Source organism: Eumetopias jubatus, unplaced genomic scaffold (genome assembly GCF_037043125.1).
Source record: "Eumetopias jubatus isolate StellerSeaLion01/CBP00866 unplaced genomic scaffold, mEumJub1_p1.0 scaffold_5, whole genome shotgun sequence".
NCBI lineage: Eukaryota > Metazoa > Chordata > Mammalia > Carnivora > Otariidae > Eumetopias > Eumetopias jubatus.
In genome coordinates, this window is record NW_028274811.1 from 27902987 (window position 1) to 27911200 (window position 8214).

Genomic DNA, 8214 nt, shown 5'->3' on the forward strand with positions numbered 1-8214 from the left:
TTGAAGAAGTTTTAAATTTGTTTTTTTCATTTTTTGTTTTTAATACAAATGCCTGACTGTGCTCAATTGTCAAGCTGCTTGCATGAAAAACTGGCCAGCCCAAACAATGTATTAATCATGAGCAAATGGAACTGCAAGGAGTCCACCAGGTGCTTCCTTATCATTAAGGTAGTACAAGTATTTATTCGTAAAACTGATGTGTAGCTTGATCTTTAGGGGGCAGGACCACCAACCAATACATGCAGATTTTGTGTGTGTGGACAAAAGCTACTTTTGACATTCAGTTTTGCTATATAGAAACAGAATGAGTCAATTAACTTTTTTTTTTTTGCAAGAGGTGAAGTAAAAGATTCAATCTGATTCTTCTAGAAGGGGGGAAAGGAGTTGAAAGTAGGCCTTCATTTGGCAGTCATCATCTGTACAAATTCTTCATAGTTGACTTGCCCAACTCCATCAATATCTGCTTCTCTGATCATTTCATCTACTTCATCTGTTAGTTTTTCTCCTAAGTTGGTCATGACATGACATAGCTCTGCCGCACTGATGTAACTGTTGCCATCCTTGTCAAAGACTCTGAATGCCTTGCGAATTTCTTCTTCCCTGTCTATATCTTTCATTTTTCTAGCCATCATAGTCAAAAATTCTGGGAAGTCAATGGTGCCATTACCATTGGCATCCACCTCGTTGATCATATCCTGCGATTCAGCTTCTGTTGGGTTCTGACTCAGTGCCCTCATGACAGTTCCAAGTTCCTTTGTTGTGATGGTGCCATTGCCATCTTTTTCAAATGGGGAGAAAGCCTCCTTGAATTCTGCAATCTGTTCTTCGGTCATCTGATCAGCCCTGGTGTGAGCGAAGGGAAGAAGACCAGAGGGAGCGAGGGTGGCTGCACCAACACAGGGGCTGTGAGGGCGGGGTGCCTCCATGGCTGCTGCTCTGAGGTTTTATTTTTCACTTCCCTGCTTATTGATGAAGCCGAGGCTGTCATGTTAGTGCCCATTCGTCTTCCTGCTTTTGTGAAATATCTGATTCTGTCCTTTGCTCATTTGGGGGGTAGGTGTGTTGTCTTTCTTGTATTGATTTTTTTTTAAAGATTATTTATTTATTTATTTGACACAGAGAGACACAGCGAGAGAGAGAGAGAGAGAGAGAAAGAGAGCACAAGCAGGGAGAGTGGGAGAGGGAGAATCAGGCTTCCCGCTGAGCAGGGAGCCTGATGCGGGGCTCGATCCCAGGACGGTGGCATTATGACCTGAGCCGAAGGCAGACGCTTAACAACTGAGCCACCAGGCGCCCCTCTTGTATTGATTTTTAAAAGAATTTGCTATATATTTTAGGTATAATAATATAAATTATGTAATTTCCCAATTGTGCCCTGCCTTGCCTTGTCTAAAATAAATATGTTTCTCCCCTCTTTAATCTGTTAGAGTGGTAGACTACACTAATAGATTTCCTAATCACCCCCGTATTCTGGGATAAACCCAACTTCATTGTTATACAAGTATCACTTTTATATATTCTGGGTTTTGCTTGCTAACATTGTGTTTAGGAGTTTTGCAGCCATACATAAATGACAATGGGCTGTTATTGTCCTTGTTTTATTGACCTTAACTGGATTTAGTTTCAAGACTATTCTATACGTTCATTCATTGAACAAAAATTTTTTTGAATGCCCACCATACCCAAGGCACTATTCTAGGCACTTGGACATATCATGAACAAAAGAGAAAAATGTCTATCCTGGTGGAGATTACATTCTAGCCTCATATGATGAGTTGGGGTATGTTCCCCCTTTTCTGTTCTCTGGAGGGGCTGTACAACTTGGGAATTATCTCATGCTTAAATGTTTGAAAGAACATCCGTTATTGTTTTTTGGTTTTGTTAATTTTCAAGTAAGCTCTGTGCGCACCGTGGGGCTTGAATTCACGATTCCTACACAAAGAGTAGCACGCTCTGCTGCCTGAGCCAGCCAGGTACCCTTGAAAGAACATATTTTTTAAACCTGGTACTTTAACAATTGATTCTTTTCCCCAAAGATTTTATTCATCTATCTGAGAGAAGAGAGCACAAGAGCACAAGAGCACATTCATCTACTGAGAGAGGGAGCACAAGCGGGGTTGGGGGGGGTGGAGAGCAGGGGGAGAGGGAGAAGCGGGCTCCCCACTGAGCAGGGAGCCCCATAGGGAGCTTGATCCCAGGACCCTCAGAGCAGGTCCTGAGCCGAAGGCAGAGCTTAACCAACTGAGCCACCCAGGTGCCCCTTGATTCTTTTTGATTGGTTATAGGATCATTCAAGTTTTCTATTTTGAGTCAGTCTTAACTAATATTTTGTAGAAATTCTTCTAGTTCATTTAAATTTTCAAATTCATTTGCCAGAAGTTGCTGGCAATGCTTTTGTTTTATTTTGCTTTTATCTCAACTACATCAGTACTTATGGCCACCTTCATATTTCTTACCTTACCTGCCTCTTCCTCATTTTTCTTGATCCATTTCACGACAGGCTTATCAATTTTACTAGTCTTATTAAAAAATCAACTTGTGGCTTTGTTCTCTATTATATTATATTCTCTATTATATCTCCATTTTCATTTCATTAATTTCCATTCTTATTATTTCATCCCTTTTATTTTGGTTTTGTTCTGTTCTTTTAAAAATTTCTTCAGTTGGTGTTTAGTTCATTAATTTTCAGCTATTCTCTCTTTTTTTTAAGGAGGGTTTGTTTTTATTTTTTATTTATTTTATTTATTTTTTTAAGGATTTTATTTATTTATTTGTCAGAGAGAGAGCACAAGCAGGGGGAGTGGCAGCAGCGGGAGAAGCAGGCTCCCCGCTGAGCAAGGAGCCTGATGCAGGACTCAATCCCAGGACCCTGGGATCATGACCTGAGCCGGAGGCAGACGCCTAACTGCCTGAGCCACCCAGGCATCCCATCAGCTATTCTCTTCTGATAGAAATATTCAAAGTGACATATTTCCTTCTTAATATCACAAGTCTTCTTTAACTTTTATAAAAACCATAATACAAAAATGCACAAATCATAAGAGTTCAGCAAATTATCACTAAGTGAGCAGAACATGTGTGACCCCAATGCAGGTCAAAAAACAGAACACTACTAGTACACCTGAAGCCTCTCATGCCTCTCCTAATCATGGTCTCCTGCTTTCTGGGAGGTAACCACCATCATGACCTTTGTCACTACAGATCAATTTTACCTGTTTTTGAACTTTATGAAAACAGAATAATGTAGTATGCATTCTTTTTATATTTGGCTTCATTTTGCTTGATATTATATTTATGAGATCTATCTAAGTTGTTGCATGTGGCTATAGTTTGCTCATTTTGTTGCTTTATATAATATTTTACCATATGAATATACTAGAATTCATTTATCCATTGTTCATTGTTGATGAACCTTTGTATGGTTTCCAGTTTGGGGCTAATGCAAATAATGCTGATGTGAACATTGTTTTCTTTTGAAATAATTTCAAACTTGTAAACAAAGTCACAAAAATAGTACAAAGAATATTTTTCCTGAACCATTTGAGACTAAATTGCTGGTATGATGCCCCAAATAACTTAGAATTTATATGTAGTTCCTATGAACAGTGGTATTGTCTTACTTAACCCCAATACAATAATCAAAAGCAGGAAATTAACATTAATACATTCCTATAATCGAATCCACACACCTCATTCAGGTTCTTCCAAGTGTCCCAGTATGTGTTTCATAGCAAAGCACTCCAGTTGGGGATCACGTGTTTTATTTGGCTTTCAGATATTTCTCCTTCAGTATGGAGTAGTTCTTCAGTCTTTCCTTGACTTTCAAGACCTTGACTCTTTTGAATATTACAGACCAATTGTTTTGTATAGTGCCCCAAATTTTATTTTTCTGATATTTCCTCATGTTTAGATTCAGGTCATGTATTTTTGGTAGAAATATCAGGGAAACAATGTTGTTTTTATTGCATCCTGTAAGGTGGTAAATTAGGTCAATTTGTCCCATAAATGAGAATGTTCACTTTGACCAATTTACTAAGGTGTTTTCTAACACGTTTCTCCTCTGTAAAATTACTCTTTTCCCTTTGTAATTAATAAGTATTTTGTGGGAGACACTTTGACACTATGCAAATATCCCATTGAGTTTTAGCATCCATGAATGATTCCAGTCTGCAATAATTATTAGTGTGATGGCAAATGTTGATTTTCTTTCCATGATTTCTTTTCCATTTATTAAATGGAATTCTGCTATAAGAAAGAGCTGTGTCTTCTCCCCCTACTTACTTATTTTTTTAATTATTAACTTATATGTATATGGACTCATACTCATCTTTATTTATATGTTACATTCTTTTGCTATGGTTGTTTTGTTGCCCCCATTGTGTCACTGTTGACCATGAAAAGTTCCTTCTAGCTGGTATCTGTGTCCTTTCAAAATGTTTTTAAAGGACTTTTTCTTTCTGGCACAACAAAAGGTTCCAGGCTCATCATTTATGTCCCCTACCCCAGCCCTGGAATCAGCCATTTCTCCAAGGAGCTCGGTCTTCTTTTACTGCAGAGTAATATTTAGAAATCAAGATCTAGGCCCTAGGTGCACTCATTGCTAGAGCTGTGTCAGCAGAAAAAACTAAGAAAAATATAAAAGTATATACATAAACACATATATACATCTCTATCTTATAAAACACCATGAGTTCATTCCACAGTATACTTTACTCAACCCTAAAAATACATAAAAAAACCCATAAAATTCATAAACATTTCAGAATTGTTAACATACGCTCCTGTGATACATGAATTTACTAACTAGAGTATGACATTTGTGTACTGTTCTTTTTAGCTGTACAGTATATAGACAAAATACTTTTCTAAAGTTATTTAGGTTAGTTCTTTTCTTCTCTACCCTCTCCAGTGTGGTTATGTTATTCATTTATTACTATTTGTATTCAATTTTGGGTCCCACCTCCAACACACACACACACGCTCACACACACACACACACACCCTGGTTTCAAATCAATTAAATGGTGAAAGGAAAAGTATTTTTAGTGATGGTGATAGAATAATAGGATATCTGGGGAAAGAATGAGACTCAACCTCTATTACACTCCCTATGCAAAAATTAATTTGAGATTAGATCTAAATCAATCAAACACTACCACTATAAACTTCTGTAAAAATACGTAAGAGAATATCTCTGCAACTTTGGGGCAGGCAAAAATTTTTAGCTCATAGAAAACACTAGCCATAAAAGAAAACATTGATAAGTTGGACTTCATCAAAATTAAATATATCTACTCATCAAAAGATACCATTAAAAAAATGAATAGATGGGCCACCTGGGTGGCTCAGTTTGTTAAGGGTCTGCCTTTCGGGTCATGATCCCAGAGTCCTGCCCTTCCCTATCCCCCTCCCCCTGCTCATGCTCTCTTGTGCTCTCTCTCTCTCTCTCTCTCTCTCAAATAAATAAATAAAATCTTCTTCTTTAAAAAAAAGAAAAATGAGTAGGCAAGCTATAGACTTATGTACTGGAAAAAATATTCTCTATCTATCAACAAATATCTATCTGTATTCAGAATAGATTTTAAAGCCCTATAAGTCAATAATAAAAAAGACAAACAACCCATTAAAAATGAATAGAAGTCTTGAATGGGCAGCCAAAAAAGCGAATGAAAACTCATTACTCATCAGAGAAATGCAAATTAAAACCCCAATGAAATACAACTACATACCCCCTAAAATGGTTAAAATAAAAGAGATGACAAACCTGACATCGGTGAGAATATGTAACAACTTAAATCCTCAATCACTGCTTTGGAAAACTCTTTAACAGTTTTTCTAGAAAGTTTAACATACATCTACTCTATGACCTAGCATACACAAAAACTCAAAATGGATTAAAGACCTAAAAATGAGTCCTGAAACCATAAAAATCCTAGAAGAGAATTCAGGCAATAATTTTTCTGATATCAGCTGTAGCAACATTTTTCTAGTTATGTCTACTGAGACAAGGAAAACAAAAGCAAAAATAAACCATTGGGACTACATCAAAATAAAAAGCTTTCCCACAGTGAAGGAAACCATCAACAAAGCAAAATGGCAACCTATCAAAAGGAAGAAGATATTTGCAAAGATATATCTGATAAGGGGTTAATATCCGAAATGTTGCACAACTCAACATCAAAACAGCAAACAATCCAATTAAAAATTGGGCAGAGGACCTGAAAAGACATTTTTCCAAAGAAGATACACAGATGGCCAACAGACACATGAAAAGATGCTCAACATTACTCATCATCAGGGAAATGCAAATCAAAACCACAATGAGTTATCACCTTATACCTGTCAGAATGGCTAAAATAAAAATAACAAGAAATAACAAGTGCTGACAAAGATGTGGAGAAAAAGGAAACCTCATGCACTGTTGGTGGGAATGTAAACTGGTGCAGCCACTGAGGAAAACAGTATGAAGTTTCCTTGAAAAATTAAAAATAAAAATACCATGTGATTCAATCATCTGCTACTGTGTATTTACCCAAAGAAAACTAAAACACTAATTCATAAAGACATCTGCACCCCTATGTTTACTGCAGCATTATTTACAATAGCCAAGATGTGCATCGCTTCTCGGCCTTTTGGCTAAGATCAAGTGTAGTACAATAGCCAAGATGTGGAGCAACCTCAGTCCACTGAATGGATAAAAAGATATGGTGTATATATACAATAGAATATTATGCAGCCATATTATTATTATTTATATACATATTACAATGAGATCACATCATCTGCGACAACATGGATAAACCTTTGTGGGCATTATGCTAAGTAAAATAAGTCAGACTGAAAAAGATAAATACCATATGATTTCACTCATATGTGGACTCTAAAAAAAATGAATAAACAAACAAAAGCAGAATCAGACCCGTAAATATAGAGAATAAACTGATGATTGCCAGAAGGGAGAAGAGTCAGGGGATGGGGAAAATGGGTGAAGGGGAGTGGAAGGTATAGGCTTCCAGTTATGGAATGAATAAGTCACAGGAATAAAAGGCACAGCATAAGGAATATAGTCAGTGATACTGTAATAGTGATGGTGACAGACTGTAGCTTACACTTGCGGTGAACAAAACATAATGTATAAATTGTCAAATCACTATGATGTACACCTGAAACTAACGTAACATTGTGTGTCAATTATACTCAAATAAAAAAAATTTTTTAAAAATCTGTGAGCAATCCAAATTGTATCAGCTGGAGAATGGATCAAGAAACTATCCATGTGGAGAGTGGATAAATTGGAAACATGTTGGAACACCTGACTGGATCAGTTGGTAGAGCATGTGACTCTTCATCTCAGCATCCCAAGTTCAAGCCCCGTGTTGGGTGTAGAGCTTACTTAAGTAAATAATAGTTTGGGGCATCTGGCTGGTTTAGTGGATAGAGCATGTGACTCTTGATCTTGGGATCATGAGTTCGAGCCCCATGTTGGGCGTAAAGATTACTTTAAAAAAAAAGTAACTGTGGCATATTCACACAAGGGACTACTACTCAGCAATTAAAAAGGACAGAACTACTTTAAATGGATAGATTTTATGCTATGTTAGACATTTCTCAGGAAGACTGTAAAAAAAGGAATGAATTGAATACACATGTACAACATTGACGAATCTCAAAAACATTGTCAAAAAAGAAGCCAGGTACAAAAGAATATATATTATATGGTTCATTTACATATATACTATATGATTCCATCTATATAATGTTCAAACACAAACAATACTAATCTCTGGGAACAGAAGTCAGATAGCGGTTGCCTCCGGTAGGAGATATTAACTGAAAAAAGGGTAAAGTGGGATATAATTGTTCTATATTCTGTTTTGGGTGGTTGTTACATAAGTATATTTGTGACAACATATGAAGCTAAACAGAATCTGTGCGTTTTATTTTACATAAACTATACCTTAAAGAGAAGATATCATTAAGAAAATGAAGAGACATACCACACATTGGGATATAATATTTATGATGCATATGTGTGACAAAAGACTTATATTCAGAATATATCAAGGACCTCTAAAAACTAGCAATAAAGGGCGCCTGGGTGGCTCAGTTGGTTGGGCGACTGCCTTCGGCTCAGGTCATGATCCTGGAGTCCCGGGATCGAGTCCTGCATCGGGCTGCCTGCTCGGCGGGGAGTCCGCTTCTCCCTCTAACCCT

At 36.9% G+C, this 8214-nt stretch overlaps 1 non-coding gene and 1 pseudogene across 1 annotated transcript; one reads left to right on the forward strand and one right to left on the reverse strand.

Moving 5' to 3' along the window:
* Positions 1 to 378: 378 nt before the first annotated feature.
* Positions 379 to 839, reverse strand: LOC114209406 (calmodulin pseudogene; annotated as a pseudogene).
* A 5777-nt stretch (positions 840 to 6616) lies between these two features.
* LOC114209655 (U2 spliceosomal RNA) lies at positions 6617 to 6806 on the forward strand. The gene has a single exon (XR_003609383.1). It is a non-coding gene; the product is annotated as a U2 spliceosomal RNA (small nuclear RNA).
* The last annotated feature ends 1408 nt before the right edge of the window (positions 6807 to 8214 follow it).